The following is a 22715-nucleotide window of genomic DNA, read 5'->3' as shown; positions in this document are numbered from 1 at the left end:
CTTTCCTAAATCCAAACTGTTTATCACTAATTATATTTAGTTTACCCAAGTAGGCACTAACTTGTTCATACATAATCGTTTCTAAAATTTTTTTTTTTTAAAACTGGGGTTATGGATATAAGTCTGTAAATATCGGGACAGTTCTTTTCCCCTTTTTTGTGTATGGGCACAACTCTAGAAATTTTTAGTATGTCGGGGATCTTTCAACTAGGCATTTGTTAACACAAAAGGTTAAAGGATAAATCACACAATCAATAACATCTTTCAACAAATTACATGACATATCATAGAAATCAACACTAACTGAAGGTTTGAAATTTTTCACTATTTTTAGGATGTTATCTGGGCTCCTGTGAAAGTGAAGGTGCTTGTGGGAAGCTTTTTAAAGCAGCTGTCCATAATACTAAGTGCATTTTCAGGTGGTTTGATTATTGAACTACTAATTTCTTCAATGGACTGAATGCAATATTTATTAAATTCTTCTCGAGTAACGGCAATTTCCTCTTTGTGTTTAGCGTGTGCAATGGAGTTTATTACCCTCCAGGCCTTCTTGCATTTATTGTTAGATTTTTCAATGTTTACTATGTTATACAGTTTCTTTGCTTCATTTACTGCCTTCCTATACTTGCATTTAGCTTTAGCATACAGGTCTTTATACAGTTCTGATTTACCAGTTTTGTATAGACTAGAATACAGCATAACAGTATTTTTCAATTGCCCTAACTGTGGAGTATACCATTCCTTCGTTTTCCTTTTCTTGTAATTACTACTAATATTCACAGTACATTTTTTTCGAGGGATGTTATTTTCAAATACATTTAAAAAGACAGAGAAAAACTTTGTGAATACAATATCAGCTGAACACTGTTGAAGCCAAATAAAACATGTGTCCCAACTGAAGTAAGTGAGGGCCTGTCTGAACCTATCCATCCTCTCTCTGCTCACTGGTCTAATAATTACAGTTTTAGATTTTGGTTTGGTGTAGTCTGAAGTTACATTATTAAGACTAAGATATACTGCATCGTGGTCTGAGAAAGGGAAACTAATTGTTGTGGTTGGCAGGAGAGCCAACACCGTATTGCTAAAGGAGGCCGAAATGCACTCGTCTCAGCTCACGCAGGCTGGCGTGAGGTCTGGAACATGACAAGGGAATTAGAATTGAGAAAAACCGATGTAGCTGGTGGAATACTTAACTTTAATCCATTAATGACGAACATCACTCTTTATGGTACATGATTCACAATATCAATAGTACGGATACTGCCGCCTTGCTAGGTCGTAGCATGTGACGTAGCTGAAGGCTATGCTAACTATAGTCTCGGCAAGTGAGAGCGTAGAAGTCAGTGAACCATCGCCATCAAAGTCAGCTGTACAACTGGGGCGAGTGCTAGGAAGTCTGTCTAGACCTGCCGTGTGGCGGCGCTCGGTCTGCAATCACTGATAGTGGCGACATGCGGGTCCGACGTATACTGCCGGACCGCGGCCGATTTAAAGGCTACCACCCAGCAAGTGTGGTGTCTGGCGGTGACACCACACTAATTACGTCAGTGGACATACAAGTTCTCTTAATATTTGTAAATATATTGTCTAGACAGGATGAGCCTCTGGTAGGTTTGCAGTTAGCATAGTACAGGTTAAATAGTCGAATCACATTTTTGAGCTCTGTCACAGTTTTTATGTCCTGCAGGACATCAAAACTTGAATTGATATCCCCTCAATGACAATATTGTACTGTTTCCATTTCGGTATACATATGTACATTAAGAGTTCCTCAAGTTCCTCCAGAAAGATATGGGGGTCACCACTAGGTGGCCTGTACGCTACTACTACCATTACCTTAAGGCTCTCAATTACTAGACCTGATATTTCAAAATGCATTTCATTACAAACGGTATTGAGATCTATCCTGCCTCAGTTTGATGCAAGAGGTGTTTTTGCATGTATTGCTACCCCACCACATAAGTTCTGTTTTCTGCAACAGCAATTAAGTAGTGTGTAATCATCCAATACTTTGTACCCAAGCTCATCCTCTTTACACCAATGTTGACTTAAACATAGAACGTCTATCACGTTTTCATTTGAAAATTTGTTGACAATTAAGTTTTTGTCTGCCATGCCCTGAATATTGAGGTAGCATATTTTGAACTCTACTTTAGGCATTTCTTTTTTTGCATATTCTCTTAGTTGACATGACGTACTGTTACTGCATGAAAGTTGACCAGGTTGTGTCCTTATGTCACTAGGACACCCAACCTGGTCTATGCATACAAGTTTTTTGTCATCTCAGTTGAAACATAATCCAAACACATTACTGGTCTTTTTTCCTTCTCCAGCTTATCCAATACTATTCCGATAATTGTATCACTTAAAACACGTTTACCTAGATAACAGAAATGTTGACCACGCTTGGTACGCCATTCTCTGCTACAACTACTGGTGTTAATTAAGGAAACATTCTTAAAAGTGCTTACAGATAGCTTGGTACTCCTTGTTTGTCTGCTCCACTTCCTTATTCACACATGACCACTGGGGCAAATCATGTCGATGTGGCACATTAACAACAATCACGCTGGTATGGGTTAACATTCTGAGAGTCTCCTTCAGTGTCGAAGTAGCAATCTTCCTTTCATTTGTGCTGACTTCGTTCACTCCGACCATTACCACTACAAAGTCTCTGTCCGAGAGGACTGTGCTTTCTTTCTCGATCGATGTTGAAACATCTCGTAAACCAGTTCCTGATTTAACGGTACCTTCTATTTAGAACTCGTTAATCACACGAGGTCCGCTTTCTGTTAACATAGCTGCCAGTCCTCTGGCGTAACTGTCTGAATAAATCTTGATTTTGCGTTTTTTCTTATACCTTACTTGGCTGTTCGCTAAGTTGTGAGAGTCCTGCACCACCTTATCAGATGAGTGTGCTGATACCGTTTCTATGTCATCTGTGTTTTGAAGCGAATTATATTTGTTATTTAATGGTAACACAAAGTCCTGCCTATGTTTATTGTTAATATGTTTGTAAGCGCTCCCCTTCGATTTTACACTTACCCATCTACTGCTAGGCCTGTTGTGAGCCGTTTTAGTCATAGCTTCACTTTCTGGCAATCCTTCCATAGGTTTGGGGATATGAAGACATACCTGATGATCACTCTCTTCCAATTTAAGCTTGAATCTTCTGTTTTCATCACTCAGGATTTTTGTGTTCTCTCATAGCTCAGCAATAATTAACAACAGATCATTTTCGGAGGATGAAGCACCGATTATCACATCTTTGATTTTTGTTTTACTATGCCATTGCCCCGACTTGTATGGATTTAATTCATATTTCTCGTACAGTTTTTTTAATTCGTCCTGTAAGAGTCCAATAATTGTAATATATTATAGGTTTTCCTTTTTGATACTGTCGGTCTTCCTTGCTGCATCACACGCACACATTTCTTGATCATTAAGGGACACATCCTTTTGTTTACAATCCGCACAGTTCCACATAGTCGCACAATTATCGTCGCTTCTCAGGGAAGGGTCAACCTTTCTCCAACGAAAATTAAATTTATGGTTACACTGGACACAGACGAAGCCACTTTTAACAGGTCTCGTGCACTTTTTGCAAGATTGACACTGTATAACACTATTTTTGCGAACTTCTATATTCAATACTTCCGTGACTGACGCCATCTACATACTAATTATGGAAAAAGACAGATGGTTAATAATAATAATATAATTTTATTGTTTTTAAGCCATTACAGCAATACACAAAGTCATACACATAATACAATACATGACAGTACATGCTTTAAAAGAACAGAATTGTTAAGAACGTTACAGTGTTTATATCACAGGTCATGAAATCCTCTATATTGTAAAATGAGTTTACAACTAACGAGTCACAAAGTGTTTGTTTGTAATGTTGCTATGTTATATTTTGTGTAGCTTGTGGAAGTTTGTTAAATAATTTGTGGCCCATAAGTTCATAACTGTTAACTGATTTTGACAGTCTGTGGTAGGGCGTATAGATAGAGCTGTTTGTCCTAGTGCTGTAACAATGTATATTTGCTCTGCCTCATACTTTAGGTAAGTTCTTTTTTGTGTAGATTAAAACATAATAAATATATAGGTTTATTACTGTCATGATTATACAAGTAGGGCACCGGAAGTTGTAAGAGACCATTTGATAAACAATTTTGGCACAAATAAGTGATAGGGGGACAAGCAAAGATAATTGTAGACCCATTAGTATTCAGGAATCAGTGGAGATGTAATGAAGAATTTGTTTACGGAGGAAGAAAATGTTATAAGAGGTGATGTAGGGGCTGTTGCTATGTTAATAATACTAATGACACCTATGATACTTATGGAATTAATGTATTGTGATAAAATTGTAGTAAATTGTCATCTGAAAGATGTGGAGGCTTCTGTCAGTGAGAATGAGAAAAAAATACTGCATAATAGAGTAGTAGAATTCAAGGAAGGAGGTTGTGCTCTTGATGTGAGAGATAACGCTGAAGTGGATGACTTTAGGGAAGTTGAGTCATGTGTTGAGGTATTGAAGGATTCTGAGGAAGAGGCTGTTGATGGTAGAGCAGTAGGTGCTTCTTTTTATTGAAATTCTTATCAGTTTAATTCATCACACTCACAGTGGAAGAATTTATTTAAATTGCAATATATGGTTAAGTATTTTTTGTTTAAAGCAGGGTCATCTGGTTGTATGGCCAGAAAGCAGATTCTCCATTCAATGGGTTTTTGGTGCAGATTGGACACCACGTGCCCCTTACTGATTAACCAATGTTCGGAATTTGATAAATCTTCATGTTTAGGTATCTCCTTCATTTAATTTATTTTTAAGAAAATGTTATTCCATGGTCACTATAAATAATCAATTTGCTGCACAATTTGTGGCACATGGTCCTACCCTCTCAGCAGGGAGATTCTGTTTCATGAGTGCTATGTTTGTTCAACCATTGAGTGTGACTTTGTTGGATGCGACCCACCACTCCGAGCATTTTGACTATTGGAGTTATAAGGAAAGACTTCTTTCTTTTGCTAGATGCTTCTTTTGATTGTTACCCTTAACACTTATAATCATTAAATTCAGAGTGAGGTAATGTATTTGAATCACGGAATGTGGTTAAGTAGTTCCTTACATCAGCATCATCTGCTTGTATGGCCAGAAAGCAGATTCTTCATTCAATGGGTTTTTGGTGCAGATTGGACACCACATATCCCTTACTTAATAACAAATGTTTGGAATTTGATAAATCTTCTTGTTTAGGTATCTCCTTCATTTGCTTTATATTTTTTAAAATGTTATTCCATGGTCACTAACATAATCAATGTGCTGCACAAATTGTGGTACATGTTTCTTCCTTCTCAGCAGGGAGATTCTGTTTCATGAGTACTATGTTTTTTCTTCCATCGAGTGTGATTTTGGAAGGTAGGAGATGTGAGTCGTGCTTCGGTAGCTCAGTTGGTAGAGCTCTTGCCCCGAAAGGCAAAGGTCCCGAGTTCGAGTCTCAGTCGGGCACACAGTTTTAATCTGCCAGGAAGTTTCATATCAGCGCACACTCCACTGCAGAGTGAAAATCTCATTCTGGAGTGTGATTTTGTTGGATGGGAACCACCACTCCGAGCAGTGTGACGATTGGAGTTATTAGAAAGACTTTTTTCTTTTGCTAGGTTCTTCTTTCGATTGATACCCTTATCACTTATATGCATCAATTTCACAGTGGCGTAATGTATTTGAATCATAAATTGTGGTTAAGTAGTTGTTGTTTACATCAGTGTCATCTACTTCTATGGCCAGAAAGCAGATTCTCCATTCAATGGGTTTTTGGTTCTGATTGGACACCACATGCACCTTACGGAACACCGAATGTTCGGAATTTGATAAATCTTCTTGTTAGGTATCTCTTTCATGTGCTTTATGTTTTTAAAAATGTTATTCCATGGTCACAAAAAATAATCATTGTGCAGCACAAATTGTGGTACATATTTCTTCACTTTCAGCAGGGAGATTCCGTTTCATGGCAGCTTTGTTTGATCTAGCGTCGAGTGTGATTTTGTTGGATGGGTTCCACCACTCAAAACACCATATGACGCTGCCATAAAGAACAAACTCTTAACCACATTTCACGATAAAAATACATTACTCCACTGTGAAATTGATGAATATAAGTGATAAGGGTAACAATCAAAAGAAGTACCTAGCAAAAAAAGAAGTCTTTCCTTATAACTCCAGTAGTGAAAATGCTCGGAGTGGTGGTTCCCATCCAACAAAATCGAACTCGGTTGATCAAAAATAACAGTCATGAAACAAAATATCCCTGCTGAAAGGGAAGAAACATATACCACAATTTGTGCAACACATTGATTATTTTTAGTGACCATTGGAATACGATTTTTATAAATATAAAGCAAATGAAGGAGATTGTGGAGCACATTAATTATTTTTAGTGACCATTTCAATAAGATTTTTAAAAAAATATAAAGGAAATCAAGGAGATACCTAAACAAGAAGATTTATCACATTCCGAACAGCCGATATTCAGTAAGGTGCATGTGGTGTACCATCTGCACAAAAACCCATTGATTGCGTAATCTGCTTTGTGGCCTTACCACCAGATTCACTTTACTGAATAACAGATGTTCAGAATTTGATAAATCTTATTGTTTAGGTATCTCCTTGATTTCCTTTATATTTTTTTAAAAATCTTATTGAAATGGTCACTAAAAATAATTAATGTGCTGCACAAATTGTGGTACATGTTTCTTCCCTCTCAACACGGAGATTCTGTTTCATTACTGCTATGTTTGTTCAAACATGGAGTGTGATTTTGTTGGATGGGAACCACCACTCCGAGATCCTGATTATTGGGGTTATTAGGAAAGCCTTTTTTTTTTTTTTTTTTTGCTAGATGCTTCTTTTATTACTTATATTCATCAATTTCACAGTGGAGTAATGTATTTGAATTGTGAAATGTGGGTAAATGTTTGTTGTTTGCAGCAGGGTCATCTGGTTGTATGGCCAGAAAGCAGATTCTCCAGTCAATGGGTTTTTGGTGCAGATTGCACAACACAGGCATTTTACTGAATAACAAATGTCCGCAATTTAATAAATCTTCTTGTTTTGGTATCTCCTTATACTGCTTTAAATTTTTAAAAGTCTTATTGCAATGGTCACTAAAAATATTGAACGTCCTGCACAAATTGTGGTACATGTTTCTTCCCTCTCAACAGGAAGATTCCATTTAATGACTGCTGTGTTTGTTCTACCTTTGTGTGTGATTTTGTTGGATGGGAACCACCTCTCCGAGCATTTGAGTTATTAGGAAAGAATTTTTCCTTTCACTAGGTGCATCTTTCGGTTGTAATCTTTAACACTTACATTCATCAATTTAACAGTGGAGTAATGTATTTGATTAATGAAATGTGGTTAAGAGTTTGTCGTTTACAGCAGGGTCATCTGGTTGTATGACCAGAATGCAGATTCTCCATTCAATGGGTTTTTGGTGCAGATTGGACACCACATGCTCTTTGCTGAATAACGAACGTCCAAAAAATTAGATGAATTTTCTTGTTTAGGTATCTCCTTCATTTGCTTTATATTTTAAAAAAATCTTATTCCAATGTTTACTAAAAATAATCAATGTGCTGCACAAATTGTGGTACATGTTTGTTCCCTCTCAACAGGGAGATTCCGTTTCATAACTGCTATGTTTGTTCAAACATCGAGTGTTATTTTGTTGGATGGGAGCCTCCACTCTGAGCATTTTGAGTGTTGGTGTTATTAGGAAAGACTTCATTGTTTTGCTAGCTGCTTCTTTTGATTGTTACCTTATCACATATATTCATCAATTTCACAGTGGGTTAATAAAATAGAAAAAAACTTCCACATGGGAAAAATATATTAAAAACAAAAATTCCAAGACTTACCAAACGGGAAAGTGCCGGCAGACAGGCACATGAACAAAACACACAAACACACAGACAGAATTACTAGCTTTCGCAACCGATTGTTGCTTCTTCAGGAAGGAGAGGGAAAGACGAAAGGATGTGGGTTTTAAGGGAGAGGGTAAGGAGTCATTCGAATCCCGGGAGCGGAATGACTTCCCTTAGGGGAAAAAAAAGGACAGGTGTACACTCGCACACACACACACACACACACACACACACACACACACACACACACACACACACACACACACACACACACACACATATCCATCCGCACATACACTGACACAAGCAGACATATTTAAAGGCCTGTGTCCGCTGTGCCGTGCGTGTGATCATTGCTTGTACAGCCCTCTCGCAGTGTCCGGAGCAAGTATAGTGGGTCTGACACACTGGTGTCAATGTGTTCTTTTTTCCATTTCCAGGAGTGTATTTGATCGTAAAATGTGGTTTAGAGTTTGTTCTTTACGGCAGGGTCATGTGGTGTTATGGCCACAAAGCAGATTATACAGTCAATGGGTTTTGGTTCAGATGGGACACCACACGCACCTTACAGAATACCGAATGTTCAGAATTTGATAAATCTTCTTGTTTAGGTATCTCCATCATTTGCTTTATATTTTTAAAAATCTTATTGCAATAGTCACTAAAAATAATCAATGTGCTGCTCAGCAGGGAAATTCCGTTTCGTCACTGCTATGTTTGTTCAAACATCGAGTGTGATTTTGTTGGATGGGAACCACCACTCCAGGCATCGTGAGTTATTAGGAATGACTTCTTTCCTTTGCTAGGTGCTTCTTTTGTATGTTGCTCTGATCACTTATATTAATCAATTTCGCAGTTGAGTAATGTATTCGAATCGTGAAATGTGGGTAAGTAGTTGTTGTTTACAGCAGGGTAATCTGGTTGTATGGCCAGAAAGCAGGTTCACCATTTAGTGGGTTTTTGGTGCAGATTGGACACCACATGCTTCTTACTTAATAACGAATGTTCGGAATTTGATAAACCCTCTAGTTTAGGTATCTCCTTTATTTCTTTTATATTTTTAAAAATGTTATTCCATGGTCACTAAAAACAATCAATGTGCTGCACAGATTGTGGTATATGGTTCTTCCCTCTCAGCAGGGAGATTCCGTTTCATGAGTGCTATGTTTGTTTAACCATTAAGTGTCATTTTGTTGGATGGGAACCACCACTGTGAGCATTTTGACTATTGGAGTTATAAGGATAGACTTCTTTGTTCTGGTAGGTGCTTCTTTTGATTGTTACGCATATCACTTATATTCATCAATTTCACAGTGGGTTAATATATTTGAATCATTAAATGTGGTTATGTGTTTGTTGTTAACAGCAGGGTCATCTGGTTGTATGGCCATAAAGCAGATTCTGCATTCAATGGGTTTTTGATGCACATTGGGCAACCCATGCACCTTACTGAACACCGAATGTTCGGAATTTGATAAATCTTCTTGTTTTGGTGCAGAGTGGGCACCACATGCACATTACTGACCACAGAATATTCCGAATTTGAGAAATCTTCTTGTTTAGGTATCTCTTTCATGTGCTGTATGTTTTAAAAAATGTTATTCCATGGTCACAAAAAATAATCAATGAGCTGCACAAATTGTGGTACATGATTCTACACTCTCAGCAGGGAGATTCTGTTTCATGAGTGCTATGTTTGTTTAACCATTGAGTGTGATTTTGTTGGATGGGATCACCACTCGGAGCATTTTGACTAATGGAGTTATAAGGAAATACTTAATTGTTATGCTAATGCTTCTTTTGATTGTTACCCTTATCACTTATATTCATCAATTTCACTGAGGAGTAATGTACTTGAATCGTGAAATGTGGTTAAGAGTTTGTTGTTTACAGCAGGGTCATCTGGTTGTATGGCCAGAAAGCAGTTCCTCCATTCAATGGGTTATTGGCGCATATTGGACACAACATGCACTTTACTGAATAACTAATGATCGGAATTTGATAAATCTTCTTGTTTAGGTATCTCCTTCATTTGCTTTATATTTTTTAAAATCTTATTGCAGTGGTCACTAAAAATAACCAATGTGCTGCACAAATTGTAGTACATGTATCTTCCCTCTCAACAGGGAGATTCTGTTTTATGACTGCTATGTTTGTTCAAACGTCGAGTGTGATTTTGTTGGATGGGAATCACCACTCCGAGCATCCTGAGTATTGGAGTTATTAGGAAAGACCTCTTTCTTTTGCTAGGTGCTTCTTTTGATTTTTACCCTTATAACTGATATTCATCTATTATGCAGTGGTGTAATATATTTGAATTGTTAAATGTGTGTAAATGTTTGTTGTTTAGAGCAGGGTCATCTGTTTGTATGGCCAGAAAGCAGATTCTCCATTCAATCGGTTTTTGGTGCAGATTGGACGCCACATGCATTTTACTGAATAACGAATGTTCGGAATATGTTAATCCTTCTTGTTTTCGTATCTCCATTAATTGCTTTAAATTTTTAAAAATCTTATTGCAGTGGTCACTAAAAATAACCAATGTGCTGCACAAATTGTAGTACATGTATCTTCCCTCTCAACAGGGAGATTCTGTTTTATGACTGCTATGTTTGTTCAAACGTCGAGTGTGATTTTGTTGGATGGGAATCACCACTCCGAGCATCCTGAGTATTGGAGTTATTAGGAAAGACCTCTTTCTTTTGCTAGGTGCTTCTTTTGATTTTTACCCTTATAACTGATATTCATCTATTATGCAGTGGTGTAATATATTTGAATTGTTAAATGTGTGTAAATGTTTGTTGTTTAGAGCAGGGTCATCTGTTTGTATGGCCAGAAAGCGGATTCTCCATTCAATCTGTTTTTGGTGCAGATTGGACGCCACATGCATTTTACTGAATAACGAATGTTCGGAATATGTTAAACCTTCTTGTTTTCGTATCTCCATTAATTGCTTTAAATTTTTAAAAATCTTATTGCAATGGTCACTAAAAATAATCAATGTGCTGCACAAATTGTGGTACATGGTTCTTCCCTCTCAACAACAAGATTCCGTTTCATGACGGCTATATTATTTCTACCATCGAGTGTGATTTTATTGGATGGGAACCACCACTCCGAGCATTCTGAATATTGGAGTTATTAGGAAAAATTCATTGTTTTGCTAGGTGCCTATTTTGATTCTTCACCTTATCACTTATATTCATCTATTTCACAGTGGGCTTATGTATTTGAATCGTAAAATGTGGGTAACTGTTTGTTGTTTACAGCAGGGTCATCTGGTTGTATGGCCAGAAAGCAGATTTTCCATTCAATGGGTTTTTGGTGCAGATTGGACACCACATGCACTTTACTGAATATCGAATGTTCAGAATTTGATAGATTTTCTTGTTTAGGTATCTCCTTCATTTGCTTTATATTTTTAAATATCTTATTGCAATGGTCACTAAAAATAATCAATGTGCTGCACAAATTGTGGTACATGTTTCTTCCCTCTCAACAGGGAGATTCCGTTTAATGCCTGCTATGTTTGTTCTACTTTCGAGTGTGATTTTGTAGAATGGGAACCACTACTCCGAGCATTCTGACAATTGGAGTTATTAGGAAAGACTTCTTTCTTTTGCTAAGTGCCTGTTTTGTTTGTTACCCTTAACACTTATATTCATCAATTTCTCAGTCGAGTAATGTATTTGAATCAAGAAATGCGGTTAAATAGTTGTTGTTTACATCAGCGTTATCTGCTTGTATGGCCAGAAAACAGATTCTCCATTCAATGGGTTTTTGGTGCAGATTGGACACCACATGCCCGTTACTGAATAACGAATGTTTGGTATTTGATAAATCTTCTTGTTTAAGTATCTCCTTCATTTGTTTTATATTTGTAAAAATGTTATTCCAGTGGTCACTAAAAATAATCAATGCGCTGCACAAATTGTGGTACATGTTTATTCCCTCTCAATAGGGTGTTTTCGTTTCATTACTACGTTTGTTCTACCATCGAGTGTGATTTTGTTGGATGGGAACCACCACTCTGAGCATCCTGAGTATTAGTGTTATTAGGAATGATTTCTTTCTTTTGCTTTGTGCTTCTTTTGATTGTTACCCTTATCACTTTAATTCATCAAATTCACAGTGGAGTAATGTATTTGAATCGTGAAATGTTGTTAAGAATCTGTACCTTATGGTAGGGTAATCTGGTGTTATGGCCACAAAGCAGATTATCTGATCAATGGTTTTTGTTGCAGATGGGAAACCACATGTACCTTACTGAAAACGGATGTTCGGAATTTTAGAAATATTCTTGTTTAGGTATTTCCTCCATTTGCATTATTTTTTAATAATCTTGTTGCAATGGTGACTAAAAATAATCAATGTGCTGCACAAATTGTAGTACATGTTTCTTCCCTCTCAACAGAGAGATTCTGTTTCCTGACTGCTATGTTTGTTCAAACATCGAGTATGATTTTGTTGGATGGGAATTACCACTCTGAGCGTTCTGACGATTGGAGTTATTAGAAATACTTTTTTGTTTTGCTAGGTGCTTCGTTTGAGTGATACCTTTGGCACTTATATTCATCAAATTCACAGTGGAGTAATGTATTTGATTCGTGAAATGTGGGTAAATGTTTGTTGTTTACAGCCAGTTAATCTGGTTGTATGGCCAGTAAGCAGATTCTCTATTCAATGGTCTTTTGGTGCAGATTGGACACCATATGCACTTTACTGAATAACGAATGTTCGGAAATCGATAAATTGTCTTGTTTAGCTAGCACCTTCATTTGCTTTGTATTTTCAAATATCTTATTTCATTGGTGATTAAAAATAAACAATGTGCTGCACAAATTATGGTACATGTTTCGTACCTCTCATAAGGGAGATTCCGTTTAATGACTGCTATGTTTGTTCAACCATTGAGTGTGATTTTGTTGGATGGGAACCACCACTCCGAGCATTCTGACTATTGGAATTATTAGAAAGACTTTTTTTTTTTTTTTGCTAGGTGCTTATTTTGATTCTTCCCCTTATCACATATATTCATCAATTTCACAGTGGAATAATATATTTGAATTGTTAAATGTGGTTATGTGTTTTTTGTTTACAGCAGGGTCATCTGGTTGTATGGCCAGAAAGGAGATTCTTCATTCAATCGGTTTTTGGTGCAGATTGGACACCACATGCAACTTACTGAACACCGGTTGTTCAGAATTTGATACATCTTCTTGTTTTGGTATCTCCTTCATTTGCTTTATATTTTTAAAAGTCTTATTTCAATGGTCACTAAAAATAGACAATGTGCTGCACAAATTGTAGTACATGTTTTTTCCCTCTCGACAGGGAGGTTCCGTTTCATGACTGCTATGTTTGTTCAGATATCGTGTGTGATTTTGTTGGATGGGAGTCACCACTCCGAGCGTTCTGACGATTGGAGTTACTAGAAATACTTCTTTCTTTTGCTAGGTGCTTCCTTTGATTGATACCTTTATCACTTATATTCATCAATTTCACAGTGGAGTAATTTATTTGGATCGTGAAATGTGGGTAAATGTTTGTTGCTTACAGCAGCATCATCTGGATGTATGGCCAGAAAGCAGATTCTCCATTCAATGGGTTTTTGCTGCAGATTGGACAATACATGCACCTTACTGAACACAGGATGTTCAGAATATGATAAATCTTCTTGTTTTGGTATCTCCTTCATATGCTTTATATTTTTAAAAATCTTATTTCAATGGTCACAAAAAATAGACAGTGTGCTAAACAGATTGTAGTACTTGTTTTGTACTTCTCAACTGGGAGATTCTGTTTCATGACTGCTATGTTTGTTCAAACATCGAGTGTGATTTTGTTGGATGGGAATCAGCACTCCGAGCGTTCTGACGATTGTAGTTATTAGATAGATTTTTTTTCCTTTTGCTAGGTGCTTCTTTTGATTGTTATCTTTTTCACTTATATTCACCAATTTCACAATGGATTAATGTATTTGAATCTTGAAGTGGTTTTATGTGTTTGTTGTTTACTGCAGGGTCATCTGGTTTTATGGCCAGAAAGCCGACTCCCCATTCAATGGGTTTTAGGTGCCATTTTACACCACATGCACCTTACTGAACACCAAATGTTCGGAATTTGATAAATCTTCTTGTTTTGGAATCTCCTTCATTTGCATTATATTTTTAAAAATGTTATTGGAATGGTAACTAAAAATAATCAGTGTGCTGCACCAATTGTGGTACATGTTTCTTCCCTCTCAATAGGGAGTTTTCGTTTCATGACTACGTTTGTTCTACCATCGAGTGTGATTTTGTTGGATAGGAACCACCACTCCGAGAATTGGATTTATAAGGAAAGACTTCTTTCTTTTGCTAGGTGCTTCTTTTGACTGATACCCTTATCACTTATATTTATCAATTTCACAGTGGAGTAACGGATTTGAACTGTGAAATTTGGTTAAGAGTTTGTTCTTTACGGCAGGGTCATCTGGTGGTATGGCCTCAAAGCAGGTTATACAATCAATGGGTTTTTTTGCAGATGATGCACCACATGCACCTTACTGAATAATGGCTGTTCGGAATTTGATAAATCTTCTATTTTAGGTATCTCCTTCTTTTGCTTTATATTTTAAAAAATTTAATTCCAATGGTCACTAAAAATAATCAATGCATTGCAGAACTTGTGGTACATATTTCTTCTTTCTCAGCAGGGAGATTCCGTTTCATGACTGCTATGTTTGTTCTACCATCAAGTGTGATTTTGTTGAATGGGGACCACCACTCCAAACATTCTGACTAACAGAGTTATTAGGAAAGACTCTTTTGTTTTGCTGGGTGCTTCTTTTGATTGTTACCCTTATCACTTATGTTCTCCAATTTAACTGTGGAGTAATGTATTTGAATCATGAATCGTGGTTATGTGTTTCTTCTTTACAGCAGGGTCATCACTCATCAGAGGGCAATTGTGACACTGCTTTGTAATTATCTGCTGGATAAATTGAATAGGTTTGTGCAGTTTCCTTCCTCTGTGGCAGCTTTAGTCGTCTTGTTGCCAGTAAAGGAAGATTGTATCAAAAGAGAAGTTGTGACTAAGGAAGCTGGGATTATTTTTACTTCCCCCTTGTTTTGTCATTTTTTTTATTTTTATTTTTATTTTTTTATTTTTTATTTTTTTTTTCGTCATCAGTCTACTGACTGGTTTGATGCGGCCCGCCACGAATACCTTTCCTGTGCTAACATCTTCATCTCAGAGTAGCACTTGCAACCTACATCCTCAATTATTTGCTTGACATATTCCAATGTCTGTCTTCCTCTACAGTTTTTGCCCTCTAGAGCTCCCTCTAGTACCATGGAAGTCATTCCCTCATGTCTTAGCAGATGTCCTATCATCCTGTCACTTCTCCTTATCAGTGTTTTCCACATATTCCTTTCCTCTCCAATTCTGTGTAGAATCTCCTCATTCCTTAACTTATCAGTCCACCTAATTTTCAACATTTGTCTATAGCACCACATTTCAAATGCTTCAATTCTCTTCTGTTCCGGTTTTCCCACAGTCCATGTTTCACTACCATACAATGCTGTACTCCAGACGTACATCCTCAGAAATTTCTTCCTGAAATTAAGGCCGGTATTTGACATTAGTAGACTTCTCTAGGCCAGAAATGCCTTTTTTACCATAGCGAGTCTGCTTTTGATGTTCTCCTTGCTCCGTCCGTCATTGATTATTTTACTGCCTAGGTAGCAGAATTCCTTAACTTCATTGACTTCGTGACCATCAATCCTGATGTTAAGTTTCTCGCTGTTCTCATTTCTACTATTTCTCATTACCTTCGTCTTTCTCCGATTTACTCTCAAACCATACTGTTTGCTCATTAGACTGTTCATTCCGTTCAGCAGATCATTTAATTCTTCTTCACTTTCACTCAGGATAGCAATGTCATCAGCGAATCATATCATTGATATCCTATCACCTTGTATTTTAATTCCACACCTGAACCTTTCTTTTATTTCCATCATTGCTTCCTTGATGTACAGATTGAAGAGTAGGGGCGAAAGGCTACAGCCTTGTCTTACTCCCTTCTTAATACGGGCACTTTGTTCTTGATCATTCACTCTTATTATTCCTTCTTGGTTGTTTTACATATTGTATATGACCCTTCTCTCCCTATAGCTTACCCCTACTTTTTTCAGATTCTTGAACAGCTTGCACCATTTTATATTGTCGAACACTTTTTCCAGGTCGACAAATCCTATGAATGTGTTTTGATTTTTCTTTAGCCTTGCTTCCATTATTAGCTGTAACGTCAGAATTGCCTCTCTCGTGCCTTTACTTTTCCTAAATCCAAACTGATCGTCACCTAGCAGATTCTCAACTTTCTTTTCCATTCTTCTGTATATTATTCTTGCAATCAACTTTGATGCATGAGCTGTTACGCTGATTGTGCGATAATTCTCGCACTTGTCAGCTCTTGCCGTCTTTGGAATTGTGTGGATGATGCTTTTCCGAAAGTCAGATGGTACGTCGCGAGACTCATATATTCTACACACCAAGGTGAATAGTCGTTTTGTTGCCACTTCCCCTAATGATTTTAGAAATTCTGATGGAATGTTATCTATCCCTTCTGCCTTATTTGACCGTAAGTCCTCCAAAGCTCTTTTAAATTCCGATTCTAATACTGGATCCCCTATCTCTTCTAAATCGACTCCTGTTTCTTCTTCTATCACATCAGACAAATCTTCACCCTCATAGAGGCTTTCAATGTATTCTTTCCACCTATCTGCTCTCTCCTCTGCATTTAACAGTGGAATTCCCGTTGCACTCTTAATGTTACCACCGTTGCTTTTAATATCACCAAAGGTTGCTTTGACTTTTCTGTATGCTGAGTCTGTCCTTCTGACAATCCTATCTTTTTCGATGTCTTCACATTTTTCCTGCAGCCATTTCGTCTTAGCTTCCCTGCACTTCCTATTTATTTTATTCCTCAGCGACTTGTATTTCTGTATTCCTGATTTTCCCGTAACATGTTTGTACTACCTTCTTTCATCAATCAACTGAAGTATTTCTTCTGTTACCCATGCATTGGTTAGCACACTGAACTCGCATTCAGGAGGACGACGGTTCAATCCCGTCTCCAGCCATCCTGATTTAGGTTATCTGTGATTTCCCTAAATCGTTTCAGGCAGATGCCAGGATGGTTCCTTTGAAAGGGCACGGCCGATTTCCTTCCCAATCCTTCCCTAACCTGAGCTTCCACTCCGTCCCTAATGACCTTGTTGTCGACGGGGCGTTAAACACTAACCACCACCACCATCTGTTACCCATGGTTTCTTCGCAGCTACCTTCTTTGTACCTATGTTTTCCTTCACAACTTCTGTGATGGCCCTATTTAGAGACATCCATTCCTCTTCAACTGTGTTGCCTACTGCGCTATTCCTTATTGCTGTATCTATAGCGTTAGAGAACTTCAAACGTATCTCGTCATTCCTTAGAACTTCCGTATCCCACTTCTTAGCATATCGATTCTTCCTGACTAATGTCTTGAACTTCAGCCTACTCTTCATCACTACTATATTGTGATCTGAGTCTATATCTGTTCCTTGGTACGCCTTACAATCCAGTATCTGATTTCGGAATCTCTGTCTGACCATGATGTAATCTAATTGAAATCTTCACGTATCTCCCGGCCTTTTCCAAGTATACCTCCTCCTCTTGTGATTCTTGAACAGGGTATTCGTTATTACTAGCTGAAACTTGGTACAGAACTCAATTAGTCTTTCTCCTCTTTCATTCCTTGCCCCAAGCCCATATTCTCCTGTAACCTTTTCTTCTACTCCTTCCCCTACAACTGCATTCCAGTCGCCCATGACTATTAGATTTTTGTCCCCCTTTACATACTGCATTACCCTTTCAATATCCTCATACACTTTCTCTATCTGTTCATCTTCAGCTTGCGACGTCGGCACGTATACCTGAATTATCATTGTCGGTGTTGGTCTGCTGTCGATTCTGATTAGAACAACTCAGTCACTGAACTGTTCACAGTAACACACCCTCTGCCCTACCTTCCTATTCATAACGAATCCTACACCTGTTATACCATTTTCTGCTTGTCATATGCCTCCTTAAAATTCGTTTTTTCACTTTCAACTAATTACTATTGTCATTTGTGAATATAATCTGCATTTTCATAAAAGAGATAGGTTGGCCCTCAGTTTTAAAGAATTTAACACCAGGTCGAATTTTGTGTATGTAATTGATTTTCTAATTTATATTGAGTCTTCCTAGTTAGTCTCTTTTATTATAGGGCAAAATCAGTCATTTTTATGTAACTTGAATCCCATAATTCTATTGTTGACTTATAAACAAATATAAATCTTGTAATAATTGCAAACATTTGGAATATGAAATGCTAGTATTCGTAAAGTATCTATTTGGCTCTAGTTGGAAACATGTTAGCAAAGCCAGCCCTTAATTAATTCTGTGTTAATTAACAGATATGACAAAAGTATTGATTGATAAACTATATTTGTGAATTTCATGATTAAAACAAATAATTCGGCCTAACTATTGTAGTAGAAGAATCTCTTAAAAAGTAGGAATTTTTAAAGGTATTCACTTAACTGATTAAATTAAATTTTAATCGCAATTTCTGTAAATTTAACTTTGAGGAATGTGTAATTTCAGTACCAATTATCGTGGTGATACATAAGAGTCATGAGACAGTCAGTCCATGGCCAAGTTTCAGACGAGGAAGCTGTGTTGGTTAGAATAACCACGATGCATCACCTTAACAGTGATGTAAGTGGTACAGTAAGAGGCCATGTGTTAAAGCAATGACAGTGTCTGTTTCATATGTACCTGATTATTTCAAAAGAACTATGAATTATTTGGTTATGTTTTTATTGCTTGTAGGTGTTCAACAGCATACTATTGTAGCAGTATGTGGATGTTTGCCTGGAAACTAGTAATGAGGCTTATGGGAAGTTATGCACTGCCCATATATAACCATGTATTATTGGGAGGTTGTGAAAAGTGAAAGTAGAAGACTGTGGAAGTAGAAGACTGTGCATCTGTCGGCTACATCATTTACAGTAGACAGTACTGCACATCCACCCCCTATGTTTTCAGCAAGTATGTCGACACTGAGGACAACAAAGTAGGCAAACCACAACAAAATGTCAGTTTACTTGCAGCACAGTTTAAACTATGTTGAAAAATGATTTGACTTTGAAGAAAGTGTCCACAGGACTTTCAAACCATTTTCACTGACAGTGAAACAGAGCTCATTTTCAGAATTTGTAGAAGTGATTTCTTGATATGAATTTCTTGTAGATAGGGATTTGATGTTTGAAGAATGTGTGTAGTTAAAGTACTTTCTCAAGCAAGAAGAGAAGAACTTTTTAAGATGAAATCTGATTTGTGGAAGGAATTTTTTTCATTGTTATGAAAACTGTGACAACTTCTTCAAACTTTTCCGTTTTGCTTCAGATGAGTTTTCAGCCTGATGATGAACACTTGGTGAGCTGAGATGCATCTTTTCCCAGCAGCAACATCAGAAGCTGAAATAATAATGAAGATGGTTTAGTGATTTACATGTCTCCAGTTTTCTTGCTTTCTTGATGATTAAGAAGAGAAGATTCTATGAAGGAGATTGAAAAGTGAGCAAAACTCTCAATAAGGTAAAAACAGTCTCACAGAGACTTCTGTTCAGTAGTAGATTATGATAAATATTCTGGTTAACGAAGTATCTGATTCAATTCATTTTGCAGCAATAATTGCAAACCTGCTGTTCAAAAATGGAAGCCTTTTGGATTGATATTTTGTTTGTGATAATTTGTTTGAAATTTCTTTCATTTTCTTTGATGTTTGAGAATATTCATTACATTATAAATTTCATTTTTTTCTTCAACTGTAAAATGGCATGTTTCACAATTTGAAATTATGCGGTTATGAAAATGCGTCATATCACTTCTCTGTCAAATAGAAACTGTTATAATTTTTCATAAAGACCAGAACAGTTCCTGAAGTTAATATTGTAAAAATGTGTCTTCGATGCTTTGCACCAGTGACTTGAGTTGTGCTATCTTTGTTAACTTTCTCAATAGTTTTAGTGACTTGATGTCACATGGAACCAAGTGCAGTTTTATCTGTTGGACTGAGTAATGTGAACTCAGTGTATATCATGAACTGTAATTTGTTTTTACAATTGTGCAACTTTGAAATCAGTGTCCATTTAAAAGTGACTCTTTTTACCCAGTTGCCAAAGCTTTAGAAATGTGTTGTTAATTGTTGATTACATTTGGAGAATTGGGCTTAGCAAAAACTAAATGTTCTTTCATGTGCAAGTCAAGATATTAACTGAAACTATATGACCTAGAGCCCACAATGAATTGTAGTGGTAAATATATTTGGATGGTGAGCTGAGCCACAAAATACTTCAGATCATGTCAATGATTGTTAATACTGTTTTCTAGGTTATGCAACAAATGTCATTAGAACTCTATTCTACAGTGTCATATCCCAACGTTACACTTCAGACAGTTCTGACAACAAAATGTTACAGCTTTAATTACATCATTTCAATAACTTCTTGTTGTTTGGAGTGAGGAACAGGACTCTTAGAAGAACATAGGAAATAATGCTTAGAGAGAAATAATATAGCTCTTGAGATTAGCTGATGATTTCAGAGGCAGGAAAGGACTTGGAAGATAAGTTGAATGGAATGGAAGGGATAAAAATCATACATTGTTGACATTCCTACCTGGAATTTCTGTTGGTTGTTTTAAAATGGTAAAATTCCACCAACCACCATGTTGCCCCCTGCCAGTGGTGTAATGTGATGCAGCATGGAGGGGCAACTGGTCAGCACACCTCTCTCCTGGCATTTTTTGACTGTGGAGCCACTTCTAATCAGTCAAGCAGCTCCTCAGCTAGCCTCACAAGACTGAGTGCATTCTGTACCAGTCACCCCCCACCAAGGAAAAATCACTGGCAGTACCAGCAATCGAACCCAGGTCTGCCAAATGGCAGTTAGTTGTCTGGTACAGCTAAGGAGGCAGACAATGGAATGGATAGTGTGTTAAAGAGCAGTTCTAAGATCGAACATAAGACAAGGTTAAAGGAATGTAGTCAAGTTGAATCAGGAGATGTGGAGGAAATTACGAGGGATGATCAAAACATTTCCATTTGAAAGCTGTACGAGGAGGGGTCGAAAAGCTTCTACCCTAACAAATAAAGAATGACAGAAATTTCATAAAATCAATTCATTTGTCTATATAATACCTGTGTACACTAATAGACTTGAAGGCATGCTCAGATAACTTCTGCAAACCATTCAAATAAAAGGTCTTTGATTTCAAGTCGAACAAAGCATCAGTCACTGCATCATCATCCTTTGAGGTATTTTTTTAGGTTTGAGAAAAGGAAAAAGTCTGAAACAGTCAGATCTGGAGAATATGGCAGGTGACGTAAGAATTCGAACCCGCAGTCACGCAGAGTTTCCAATGTTGCAAGGTCTTTGTGCACCGGTGCATTGTCCTGATGCTAAAGATTTTAGTGAGCCAATTTTCCACACCTTGTTTTCTTTATCTCTTCTCTCAAATGGCACAGGAGGATGTAACAGTATAAAGCATTGATAGTAGCAACCTTTAGCAAGTAATCCACCATAATTACCCCCATTTGCACTACAGAAGACCAGTGCCATCACCGTACCAGCTGACTTTTGCATGTGGAATATTTTGTGTGAAGGATGTTTTCATTGTTCTGTCTCAGGATCAAAGTGGTGAACACACATTTTATCTATTGTGACATACCTTGCAAGAAATCCATCTTCATTCACTTCAAATTGGCGGATGATTTCTTCACAACACTGCACGTCTTCCTGTATCTCACCTGCACTCGAGTCTTTGTGGACCCACTGAGATGAAACTTTCAGCATTCCCAAAATATCCACAACAGTGTCATGAGCACACCCATGGGAGATTCCAAATGTGGTTTCAATGTCCTGCAAAACTGTATCGTGAATTGTAGTCACTGTTTCATGAGTGGGAGGCTCTCCGTTCCTTGGTGCTTCTCTCGCATGCATTCTTCTGTGTTTGAAGTCAGACGCCCAGTTTTTCTCTGTTGCACACGACAGAACACTGTTCGTAAGTGTATTCTGCGTGTCCTCCACAATTTCCTTGGACATCATTCCCTTTAAATGAAGGTATTCAACCACTACACTGTTCTTGATTCTGCCAATATCCACCACTTTGCTTACACTACAGTATACAATGCATCTTAGTGGCTACACTAATGAAGGTGGAGCTGCGACATTTGACTTGCGTACCCATAAAGTGTCACCATAAAAGTAGGTGGTGGTGGTGTTTGTGTGAGACATTACAGTAACTATCTGGGGCTAGAAACTTTTCAGCCACCCCTCATATGCCAATCGGGTAAAGTTATGATGAGAACTGAGGCAATCCTACCAGTGCACCAGGTTGAAGATGCCCATTTGTAGAACACTATGTCGTGCTTTGTCAAGAAGTCCATCACTGCTTGCTGCACACCCTCTTGCAACAGGAGTCATTGATCCTTCAAAACAAGAGATGTGAAATTCTCAAGTGAATCATTATGTTGCTTTATGACATCACATCACAAACAAAGGCATGATAAGCACACAGGTAGAGATCAGGACTGTAGGGTGGCTACTTGAGTGTCTCCCACTTTAGCTGGTGTCTGCATTATGGGGATGTGTATTATCCAACTTGATGCACCATTGCACAATGGTGGTTTTCAATACAATTGCTGCTTCA

The 22715-nt window shown here is 37.5% G+C and overlaps 1 long non-coding RNA gene across 2 annotated transcripts in view; it reads left to right on the top strand.

The window, feature by feature from the left end:
* Window positions 1-19515, top strand: part of LOC126278429 (uncharacterized) — a 134477-nt gene extending 114962 nt beyond the window's left edge. For both annotated transcript variants that reach the window (XR_007550698.1, XR_007550697.1), the window contains one exon: window positions 18835-19515. This is a non-coding gene — a long non-coding RNA (uncharacterized LOC126278429). The remainder of the gene's footprint in view (window positions 1-18834) is intronic.
* Window positions 19516-22715: the final 3200 nt, after the last annotated feature.

This window comes from Schistocerca gregaria, chromosome 6 (assembly GCF_023897955.1).
Source record: "Schistocerca gregaria isolate iqSchGreg1 chromosome 6, iqSchGreg1.2, whole genome shotgun sequence".
Taxonomy (NCBI): domain Eukaryota; kingdom Metazoa; phylum Arthropoda; class Insecta; order Orthoptera; family Acrididae; genus Schistocerca; species Schistocerca gregaria.
This window is presented reverse-complemented; position numbering and strand designations above follow the sequence as displayed.